At 40.3% G+C, this 12580-nt stretch overlaps 1 pseudogene; it reads right to left on the bottom strand.

The window, feature by feature from the left end:
- Positions 1 to 2464: 2464 nt before the first annotated feature.
- Positions 2465 to 3109, bottom strand: LOC148736200 (Y-box-binding protein 1-like; annotated as a pseudogene).
- Between the last annotated feature and the right edge of the window lie 9471 nt (positions 3110 to 12580).

The following is a 12580-nucleotide window of genomic DNA, read 5'->3' as shown; positions in this document are numbered from 1 at the left end:
TACGTTACTAGTGGGGAAGAAAGATCAGAACCCTGAGATACTCTTCCTTAAAAACTCGCGTGTTGTAAGATTGCCGAGGATCTGTGACTTTCATTCAATTTATGGGGATTAAATTCCAAAATTGAATAATGAAACATGTTTCTTACAGAGAATGTTTGGCTTTAGACTGGGTTTGGACGTGCAGGGGATGTCATAAAGCAATCAGTGGATATCTTTGTGATGTTTATTTAGTCGTTCTTTAACTTCGCATACAGGGTTATATATGGTCGTCCACGTCCTATTCATCTTTAACCCAGTTATCACGTTTTAAATATTCAATACTTTCATACATGGAAGATATTTGCAAACCATGTCAGCTTAGTAGTCTGCGAGCGAGAAATCGATGGCGGAACTCGACACGGTTGTGCGCAATCCCGAGCTAAGTTTAGTTACTCATTATATCACACAATGAGCTCTCTCATTTGTGTTTGTACAGAAATGTGTTTCTGCATATGGTATGCTTATATACTTCTTAGGAAATGCAGTTTAAAGCTCTTCGGAATTAGTATTTATTTCATTTTGAAAGAGAGCTGGTGTTTTTAGGCTTTATTTAGCATCACCCGTGTGGACATTCCCATTGCTTGCCCAGAAATACCCCGAAAGGTATCGAATGTCTCATGTCTACTTGTCTGACCTAGTTTCTAGCCATCAGTAATTTATTTATGGTGTATTTCACTGCATTTGCATGTAGCGATGATTAAGTTAAATTCATAACGGAACACGGAATGAGCTATCAAATACCAAAATCTTCAAATGAAAATGGCGGGCAAAAATTTCATCGTCGCGAAAGATTCACGTGTTTTTTTGTTAACATTTGGCATTGTTACGAACGGGACCTCAAGTCCAAAATACCTGGAACACCCACGAAGTACAAGCTGAAGGAGGATGCCTTTTCAAAGATACTCCGCAAGACCTGCCAAAAATCCACGGCTATCATCTCTATACCGCCTCAGTTAACAAGCGAAAACAGCGGTTTCATTACGCAAATTACGCTCGATTGACCAATTAAAGTATGAATTCTTGGGGACTCAAAATTACTATTCGCTACAGCTTCTCACTGTGTTGAGAGGAATTTCAGTTTTACATGTGTTTCAATATGGCATGGATCTGCATTCGAAAGGTATACAACTGCATTTTTTGCAAGTTTCTCGCTTCTGTATGCATAAAAACTCTTGACAACAAACACACTCGTCGACCGTAGCTTCACAGTGTCCTCTGAAAAGACATCGATCATTCAGTGTTTCCGATTTTCGTAATAATCGATCACAATTTCTGATTCCTCGATGTCTTTTTCCGAGTGAACTGGTTCTTCGTCTGGAAAATAAATCAGCTCTGACTGGAAGGGCTTTAAACCACTCGTTCTTGTGAAAGAACGTTCCCCTTTAAGAAGACAAACCATCGAAAGGGCGTCTTCTTAAGTGGACTTCCAAAGTCAAATGTAGCTTGATGGCCGGCAACAAGCGATGGCTTCCCTTCTTTCCAATTAAGTCTATTAATTCAAAAGCATGAAATTTTGACTCTAGAAACGATTATCTTGCTTTATTTTTCAATATATTTCCTCTCGTTTGATTGGCTCCTGCGGTTTATTTGAACTCGATTTCACTATAATCAATCTCTGAAAACACCAATCTATTCGTCTATTAAGATGATCTCGCTCCAATGCAAGAGAAATATCGATTGCAAATTGAAGCTATGACCGAAATCGTTCCAGTAGAAGAGCTAATGGGGCTAGCTTGATTGAGATATCTTCTTAAGCTTAACCGACTGTGAAAGGATGATCTTGATCCGAGAAAATTTAAAAGATCATGCACGCACTGTGGGAAAATCAAATAACCTGAAATTTTGAACTGCAAAATGCTCCAAAAAAATCTATTTCTTTTTTCTGTAGCCTTTTTATTCTCATACTTCTCAATACAAGTCTAGCTTTTATAAAAGTTTGTAGTGTAGTACTGGTTAGGCATTTAGAGCCTGTTCTGTTCAGACTACTAAAATATTTTGTTCAGACTACTAAAATAACTTCAAGCGAAAAGCACATGCTTTTATATACCATAATAGTAACGCAACAAAAAAATGTCCTCAGTAGGGTGGTCCCGTCATAAGTCCAGTCTCACTGGGGGGCGTGAGATCCTCCCGCTACGGGTCCGGACCCGAACATCCTCCCCACCTCTCCAATACTGTTGGAGACTTGACACTGATTTCTGTGTAACTTGTTTCTTTTTCGCCCATTTCTTGACCTTTCGAGGAACGACTCCCCACCGTAAGCACCGCTTTCACCTAATTCACCACTTCCAAATTGAGTACTGCTTGCTTCCAGACGATGTAGCCTCTGTACAGGTCTCCTTAGAAGCCCTTTCTTTGTCTTCAAAACAACAGTACGAATCAAGCCGTCTTTTCCAGGAAGCAATCTTTCAACTCTTTCCATCAGTCACTTTCCTCTCATTCCGTCCTTTCTACGAGGGCGCCAGTAGGATCTGCGGTAAGGACGACGACGGCAAAGATTCTGTGCCGGACACTCTTTTCCCTCTTCTCCTCCTTCATGATCACCATCTCGTTCTTCTTGTTCATCGCCTTCAGGGCGTTCCTCATCAGACCTGCGCCTATATCTGGGACGTCGTCTTCGGCGGGGTTGCCTCTTCTCCCTATCTTCTTCCTCCAGTTTAACCTCTCCGTTGGTAACGGAGTTGGGCCCGCCGCGGGAGCGGCGTGTCCCACGACAGAAATCTCGATAGTTGTGATAGTAGTTTCTTCGGCGGTCCGGAGCATATTTGCTTCCTTGCACAGGGCTTCCATCTGGTCGTGTCACGTTGGCTGCTTCTAGACCGTTCGCTCCTGATACAACATCAAACTCCACTGTCTCCCCATCTCCAACACTTCGCAAGTACTTCTTGGGATTGTTCTTCTTGATGACAGTCTGATGAACAATTATATCCTCCTTGTTGTCATCTCTGTTGATAAGGCCATAACCGTTCTTCACGTTAAACCACTTCACTGTACCGCTCACTTTACTGGCAACAACTTTCTTCTCAACCGGCTGTTTTTATTCGAATTGAGGCTCTTCAGTCGTGGTCATGTTGCTCATGTTACAGCCTCGTAAGGCTCCACTACTAGGTGGTGTTTCGACCCACAAAGGTCTTTTGATGTTCCGTCTGGTCCTCGATGGATGGCGTCCTCTGTAAGCATTGGCTCTCTCTGGGTTTCTTCTAAGCTGTCCGATAAGACATTCGATACCTTTCGGGGTATTTCTGGGCAAGCAATGGGAATGTCCACACGGGTGATGCTAAATAAAATGACTAATAATGGATTGATTATTTGAAAATTAAACCCGCCAGTTGTTCAAATCAAAAGTCAATTTTCTTTTCAAAGCGAATACGGCTATCGGGTTAAATATTCAAAAACCAGTCCATTAATGCATCCTTGAAGCGACTGGCGGGTTTAATTTTTAAATAATCAATTCATTAATAGTCATTTTTAAACATGAACTGGTTTACTTCACTCAATGCAGAATCATGGCTATTTTATGACAACTTTTAATCTCCGTTGAAGGTTTCCCAATCGGTAGCCTCGTTCCCAGGGTCTCTCATCTTCCCGCCCCCTGGAGCAAGAGTAGAGAGACCCTGGTTTAGGCTGATTGCGTGTTTAGAGAGCAAAAAAATTCCTTAGGGACGACTCGTTTGTTTGCTCGATTTTTGCCTCATTTCGGGTGTCGTCTTCAAATCGACGCTATCGCGATCGTTGTTCAGGTCGCCATGTTTTAGAGCAGCCTTCAAGTCGTTATATCCCCGAGTAGGAATTATAACCTCAATTGAAAACCCAAACAAGTCCAGTCTTTAGAAGTGATATTTTCTGGCAGAGATGTTGTGGTCGTTTTACCGACGGGATACGGGATATCTTTCTTCACTCTTCTCGAAGAGTCTTCGAGAACTTAATTAGTCAGCGACCTGAACCTTCCATGTAATTTCGTCCACTTGTTATTGTTGTTCCGCTTTTCAACGCCGTTATTAAATATCAAATAAGAACAAGCACCTGTAATGTTTTGATAGTATTGTTTACTGGAAGTTGTGTTAGCGGAAGTTCTAGGACATTGTAAACATACAAAGAATCATGGATAGTTGTGAAGGCCATGCTTTCCGGTGTCATGGCGGCTAAATAAAGCGTAGTTTCTTTTATAGTTAATTCTGGTGTATTTTACGGCCATCCAGGTGACATCGTTACGGCACCACCAGCCGTAGGTTTATTTGTCATGAAAATGAACACTGGCACGTCAAATGTAAAAAAAGGAAAGCGAACAAGTACGCGCAATTGCGTGCACATATTTTTCCTCTTCTGAAGGAAATAGGTACTAGAAAAAGAGAGATCGGATAGACGAGCACAAAAAAAAAATGTGTGTACGAATTTTCCTGGTTATGGACGGTGTCTTCGCCAACATATCCGTCAGCGACTGAGTCAATCGAAGGTAGCTCATTCTGGAAAAAAATTTGTCACGTTTAGTACAAATACTCGCAACTCGGAAGCGGCAAAGAAGTATCTGGGACCTTCGAGACGTAACTAAAACAAATGAATAAAGGCTGATAGTTTCGAAAGAAACTGTTTAGGGCTGCTTTCGGTGAGGGTAACGAAATAATTTGGATATATCAACAAAGTTGAAATGGTAAATTAACCACCGTAACGATTACAAAAGCTGACGTTTCGAGCGTTAGCCCTTCGTCGGAGCGAATAGAGGAATTGTGGGTTGTCTGTGCTTTTAAAGGCAGAAAATGGACATACGTTTTTGGTGGGAACATGGCAACGAGAAAAACAAGAATAAATTAGTGGAATGAAAAGCGTCCGTTGATCCCTGTGGGATTTAGACTGCCGGTTTGAAAGATGAGCTTTTGTTCAAGATTTTTACGGCTTTCCGTGCTACCTAAGTGTAAGGAAAGACCGCAGATTGCCATATGTTGCTTGGAATGATTAGGTAAATTAAAATGCCTAGCGACTGGTTTCGATGTGTCCTTGTCATTCCTTTCCACGTCTCGAAGGTGTTCTCGGAATCGGTCACCTAGTCTTCTGCCTGTTTCGCCGATGTATATCTTTTTGCAATAAGTGCAAGTTATGCAATAGATTACATTGGCGGAGGTGCACGTGAAGTGATCGGTGATCTTAATGGATCGTTTAGGTCCCGATATTTTATCAGTGTTGTGAATGAAAGGACACGTTTTTCATCGTGCACGAGCGCATTTAAAAGTGCCTGGATGGTCATTAGTCTGAAAAGAACTTCTGACCAAAAAATTGCCTATATTTTTGTCGCGTTTGAATGAAATAAGCGGAGGCTGCGAAAAGATAGTGCTTGTCTCTGGATCGTTTTGAAGTAATTTAAAGTTTTTAAGAATGATGGATTTAACTGAGTGGTTGTGAGGGTGAAACGTGAGAGTGAATGGAATGCGGTCGGAATCTTCCTTATGCGACGTTTCAAGTGCTGAATGTCGATCAATAAGTTGGGCGCGGTGGTAACCCGCTTGAACGACAGAAACAGGGTAACCACGTTTATCGAAAAACTGGCACATTGACTCTGATTTGTGGTGGAAATCAGAGTCATCACTACATAAACGACGAAGTCTTAGAAACTGAGAAAAAGGAATGGAATTCTTAACGTGAGATGGATGCGAAGACGAATATAACAAGTAATTATGCGAGTCTGTAGGTTTGTAATACACACTAGTGCGTAAACCGTTACCTTCAATTGAAACTTTGATGTCTAAAAAGGATAAAGAATTGTTAGAAATTTCCCAGGTATATTTCAGAATATGGAATATAAATATAGAGGCAAGACCGATACAACGTATCTTTCAGAGCCGGGTGCAAAGAATTGACTGCAGTTATGAATTGAGTGAGCTCCTCTCTGGTAGAGGAGGTAGCGCCGATACAGTCGTCGATGTAGCAACCGTAGAGTTCAGGTTTGGACCCGTTGTATTGGCTGAAAAATTGATGTTCGACAAAACCTACAAAAAGATTGGCATAGCTAGGTCCCATTTTGGTGCCCGTGGCTACACCATTGGTTTGTTTGAAGAAGTTGTTTCCGAATGAAAAACAATTGAGTGTGAGCACTAGTTCGGCTAAGCGTAGTAGTGTTTCAGATTTAGGTTCCTTATCAGTACGTTGATCAAAAAAATGTTTAAGGGCCAGAAGGCCTTCGCCATTAGGAATGACAGTGTAAAGAGACGTAATATCCATGGTGAAAAGAAGTTTGTTTTGGCCAGGGAAATTAAAATCTCGAAAAATTTGAAGAGTATGTTGGCTGTCTTTAATATATGATGGTAAAATTTTGACAATGGGAGCCATAATTTTGTCTAGATAGCTGGAGATAAGTTCGGTAGGGCAACTGCAAGCCGAGACAATGGGCTAAAACAAATCTGTAACTAAAACAAATCTGGCAAAACACTATCGAAGATACAGTTGTTACGAAATTTAAACCGCGACGGCTTCTCTCAGAATCTCTTGCACAAAATGGCCAAGGTGCCGGCACGGATGGTGATATTTCTTTAAGTCACTTCACCGTTTCTAAAGAACCCTGACTTTCACTGATCACCGTTTTGAAAGAAATAAAATCTTTTCAAGCGTCTTTCGCAAGGCCTACATAATACATGTGGAAAATTTTTTCTTCTCTCAACAGCCGGCGATTAATGTCCTCAACAGCGGCGAGCGATGCGCAATTTCCTTTTGCATTGATGTTCTTCGAGCGAGATACGTCTCCAACTGATTTACGAAGCCTGTAGCGATTGATATTTACCATAGTGGAAGAATTTACAGATCGTTTCGGGCGTCTGCTGAATATTCTCAGGTGACATCGTTCGGTTCGAAGCGCTTCACGTGTAGTTTGTCTTAATTGCTGACAAGCTACGCTCGCCAGTAGACTAAGTGGAGAGAAATTCCCACGTATCTGCCCCTCCCACAAACCGCTAATTTGTAATCTGCTAAAATCTGGAAGAAACGTAATCAGCCTAAACCAGGGTCTCTCTTCTCTCGCTCCAGGGGGCGGGAAGATGAGAGACCCTGGGAACGAGGTTGTCCTAATTGGTTGTTTGAACTAAGTGACAAATTTAGTAAAAAGATAATCAATTTCAAAAGAGTTAAGTGTCAGGTGGTGGATCAAAATAAACGGATAGAGCAGGCATAAGAAAAGTAAATTATTTTACTTGTTGTATAGCTTACGTATAGCTGGCAGTTCTTTCGCGTTTTTTTTACCTTTTGTATTTTCTCGCACACTATATGTTGTCGATGAAGCCGAATGCTCATTAGTTCTTTTCTTTACCAAACAATACCTGCGTATTGGCGTTTTGACTAGTAGAATCATTAAGAAAGCGAAGTATGCTATTACGTTATAAAATGACCAAACCAGCTCAAATGACTGAGTTGCCTCAAATGACCAAACCAGCTCAAATGAATGAATTGCCTCAGATGACCACGTACCGAAGCAGTTCAAATTATTGAATTGCCTCAAATGAACCAGTCAGTCAAAGCTAATTTCCTTAAATGAACCAACCAATCCAAATGACTTAATTGACTCAAAGGATCCATCAGTTCTAGTGACCCAACAGCCTCATTTGACCTAACCGGCTCAAATGACTGAATTGTCTCAAATGATCCAGCCAGCTAAAATGAAGGAATTGCCTCAAAGGACCAAATTGGCTCCAGTGATCTGTTTGAGAGGACTCAATCATTTCAAAGGACATTTACTTTCTGAAACAGCAGAACCTAACATGTGGCCATCGGCGAAAATTACCCAATTAGTGCAAGTGTCCCAGCAGCCTGAAATGACCCAATCCACTTAATGACCCAATAAGCTTAATTTCTTTAAACGATCCAAATGACTCAAATGACTGAATTTCCTCAAATCGCCCAATCATGGTCAATAATCTGAGGAGACCCGGTTCAAATCCGCCCCGTCTGCGGATTTGGACACCCAACAAAACTTAGTGAAAACATCGTTCCTTACATTCATGGGCGAAAGCGCTGAAGGTTAAGGTCTAGGGCTTAGGGCTAGGGTTTAGGTTCAGGATTAGGATTAGGGGTTAGGGCTATATGATACAAACAACGCCTAAAGGGAAGTTTGGTAGGAAAGCTTAAATCTGCGAAGGGGTGTTTACATCTGTTGGCGGACTTGCACCGGGGGTTTAAATCCGCGAGGGGACCAAATCGGCTATGCACTAGAAAACGAGCTCTACTTCAGCTTTTCCCTTTGAGTAAGAAAACAATAGACGATGATCATGTTTTCTTGACGTTAACCGTTAGCAATTCTGTGTGAAAACGCTTGGAAATTGCAGCGCTCTTGTCCTTACGAAAACTTCAAAAAGCTACAGGAAAACAAATGAATAAAGGCTGATAGATTCTAAAGAAACTGTTTGGGGCTGCGTCGGTGGGGGTAACGAAATATTTACAGGAAAACAATGCAAGCTGTTTACAAGTGTTTGATAGAGCATGAAAGCAAGAGACGAACAACAATGATCTTTATTGCTTAATCACGGTCATGAATAATTCTGAGAGAACAGCATCGTTCGTTTGCTCGGAAAAATTAGAGAAAGAATTTTGGTTGAACAAGCTATGCACTAGCGTTTTCATGGGGCAGGAAAAAAATCGACGAAGATCATGTTTTCATGCTATTAGTAATTCTCTAGGAATACGCTTGAAAAATGCAGCGATCGCACGCTCGGGAAAACTAGAGGAAAACGTTCATGAAGTCAAGCTAGCGCTAGCGTTTTAGTGGAGCAGGAAAACAATCGGCCAACTTCTTGTTTTTGTGGCATTTACTGTTCGCAATTCTGCAGGAAAACTCTCGAAAAACTCAGCGTTCGCGTGCTCGGGAAAATTATAGAATAACCTTCAGGAAAACGAGCTAGACACTAGCGTTTTCGTGGAGCAGGAAAACAATTGACAAACATCATGTTTTCATGGCATTCACCGTTGGTTATTTTGTGGGAAAACGCTTGGAAAATGCTGCGTTCGCGCGCACGGGAAAACCATAGTAAAATGTTCAGGAAAACAAGCTATACATTAGCGTTTTCGTCGAACAGGAAAAAAATAGAAAAACATCCTGTTTTCATGGCAGTCACCGTTGGTTATTTTGTGGGAAAACGCTTGGAAAATGCTGCGTTCGCGCGCACGAGAAAACTGTAGAAAAACGTTCAGGAGAACAGGCTAATGATTGGAGTTTTCCTGGTGCTGGTTAACTTGAGATGAACTTCATGTTTTTCCAGAGTTTTACTGAGGGTGGGCAGTGAATTTTCCGTATGTTTTCAGATATCGGAAAACGTTAGTTTAAGGTTGAATTTCTCAGACATTCACCATATCGCAAAATTAATAGTGAACGACGGTTTTTTGCCGTGTTATACGGCAAAACATTTTCAGTGACAATGCGATGATTTTCAAATACTTTTGAAAAGAAAAGTAAAAGTTTGCCGTTACTTCTCGGCCAAGTAACTTCTCCGCTAGCTTTGGGAACTTCGAGAAAAAGACGTTGATCATTGCACTCAAAGCAAAGAAACTCTGCGTTCTAAAGCCCCGAACTATTTATGTAAAAACATCATAAATAATAATAATAAACTTTTACTCACTGTTTTGCATAATGCACATATTTTACATATTTTGACGTAAAAATTGGGACTTTGAGAAAGGGTTAATAAATACGTGTTAAAAGATACGCGTATTACGTAACACGCATATTTTTGTAAAAGTATAAATAGATACGTGCCTCACTTCAAAAAGTCAGAAGAGAAGACAACCAGAATTGTAAGTAGTTTTAGTGATTTTCTTGTAACTCTCGTAATTCCTGTAGTTAACTGTATCTGTAAAATATTGTAACGTATATGTTTTCTTTCCTTTGCAGTTTGACAAACGTAAAACAGAAAACTTAACTGTTATTCAGTAAACTCAGTGTTTATTCAAAAATCTGCTTCGTCGACGTCTCTTCCGAAAGGATAAACATATATCCAATTCACTCACCAACGTGCTGTTGGGAATCTTTTATCCTGTTCAGTTGCGATTTTGAATTTATTCCCTTTTGTCTTTGCATAGTTATTGCTCATATCATATAGTCTTCGTTCCTTCAAGCGGAACTTGTGAATATTGTAATGGGATTCTCTACAAACGTCATTTTTCTTCGCATGCTATAGGCTGTATAGCTTTTTTTTTTATTATCTTCTAAGTTCAATATTCGCAACATTGAATTGACCTACTTCAGTTAACATAAAACAAAATAACTGAGACCAGTTTTTATAAGAAATAATGTGGAATCGTTTTATCTACTTTTAAATAGATGTAGATATTTCCCGCCTGCTTTCGAAACCATTCATTTTGCTGAGTACCTGGCGCCTTGATGGAGAAAGCAACACAGTGGCGAAGCCTCGACCAGGTTCTCAATTTTTTGCCTCTTGGCTCTCGTTCGAAAAAGTAACTTCTGTTTTTTTTTGCGGGGAGTTATAAGGTTCGAAGAAAAATGAAGAATATTTTTATTAACTTCTTAGACCCTCCATTAACCATGCAATATCAGAGAAGAATTCATGCATCCAAAGACCTCCTTTTAAGGTTTGCTAAAGACGAGTGTAACATTGCAAGAAACCATCCTATCTTTTAATAAACATAATTGTTTACCTAATTGGCTGTTTCACTTCCAAGATCTGAAAGTTTGCTCCCCTTACTAATAATAAACCGTCATGGATTTGACGCTATACACAAACATGTCAATATAGAGAAGTTCATGAGAACGTCAACTTCCCATCTGTTTCAGCAATTACGTGGGAGTTATTTTAAAATGAGGCTTTTCTCACGAAAGAGCTCTTTGCTATGATGGAACAAAACCGAAATTAGATTGTTCAAATGATGTCGAAGACCGCTGTCTACTCCTCCTATTTTGCTGTCCTCCTTTTTAAATCCTGTTTGTTACATTTCCATATACGTCAAGATCCATTTTATCCCTCGCCTACAACATCACACTTGGTGAAGATTCACCTTAGGAACATGATTTATTTATTCCTTGACTTAAGCTTTACTAGATACTGTTAAGTTGTGCCGTATTTCTATCAGGGAAGAATGGTTAGGTAAGAGGATCAGAATCAAAGAAGGAAACACTGCAGTGCTGCTACAGGCTATTTTGAGAGCTCACTGATTATGTTCAATTCTTATTTTTTTTTTTTTTTTTTTTTTTATATATATATACACGCGTTTTGACTAAATAAACCGGTAGAAGTCCCTAATGATTAGTCAGTTCGAAACGATTGGGTGCTATTGCAAAGTTTGCAGTGCTAAGTCTAGAAAACCTTAAGAAGTCAAACTAAATACAAAGAAACATCTCAGCTTTCGTCTTCGAAATGTGGCCGAAATTCACTCGTCTAAAATTTTGCAACGAAGTCGTTGTTAATCCTAATGTTGTCACATGATCCTCTTGCAATCAAGTCAAACTGGTGCTGAGTTGAGTTGCGCATATCACAATGAACAACACCACCAAGACAATTTTCCTTCATATAGAATAAGCCTTACAGCTTTTTTTTGTATCGCGTGGGTTAAATGTTTTAAATTTATAATTTTCCAACTTCAGTTAAAGTAATAGCGTGTCGAAATTATGAAAGTTTTTAATCTAATTTGGAATTTTCCCATTTGATTGATTAAACAAAATGACTTGCCTCAAAGAAAGATGATTAACTCCTCGATAGATTCTGTTTTATAAGGTGCAGCTGTAACTCATGATTGTATTCATAACCACTTCATTTGGGAGTCCGGCGTTTTTCTGGAGGTAGTGGATCAACATAAACGATTGGAGTAGGCGTTGGAGAAGTACCTCGGTTTTCTTGCCGTTTTTTTCTCCTTTTTTTTCTTGTGCGCCATAAGTTGTCGAAGTTGTACAGAAGCTCACTATAACTCTTTGCCAAGCAACACCTATGCATGGCGTTTTGACTGGTGGAGTTATTAGAAAAACAATGCATGAAATTTACATTAAACGGCAAACATTATCAGTGGCAATCCTTAGTTTATGCTATCGATGATTTTCCCCGACTTGGGGTCATCATCATTAAAGCCCAGATAAACTGCATGATACTCGATAGCCCATTGTATAGAGCAACAGTGTAATAACCTTTGTCCTCGTCAAGCTTGTCCGCAAGTACGAAACTATCTGAACTGGCCATGCTTATTGTCGACCAAGTTCCGTGAGGAGAGCGCCTCGCTGGCAGCACACGACCTTTCACGCTCCATGTTTTCCCTCTATTTTTTAGAGAGATTTACTAATATTTTAAGTTTCAAATCTAGTCTAAACCCAAAAACATGGCTTTGACGTATTCAAGATCAGTACTTCAACAGTTATCGTCGTTTTCCCCGGCTTTATTGAGTCCACTCCTGTGGCGTCGCTTCACTGAGCACGGTATCACTCGCATAAAATCCACACGTCGGGGCTGCCGTGGCGGTCGCAGAAAGCGAGGTAACAGTGTATCGTGCCTAGGAACTGCAAGACAATTCCGTGCCAACGTCTCTCCAACTCCAAATGAAGATGATTCGATGGGTTCTGACCAAATTGCTG

This window comes from Stylophora pistillata, chromosome 3 (genome assembly GCF_964205215.1).
Source record: "Stylophora pistillata chromosome 3, jaStyPist1.2, whole genome shotgun sequence".
Taxonomy (NCBI): domain Eukaryota; kingdom Metazoa; phylum Cnidaria; class Anthozoa; order Scleractinia; family Pocilloporidae; genus Stylophora; species Stylophora pistillata.
The sequence above is the reverse complement of the archived record's forward strand: the minus strand, read 5'-3'. Positions and strand labels throughout refer to the sequence as shown.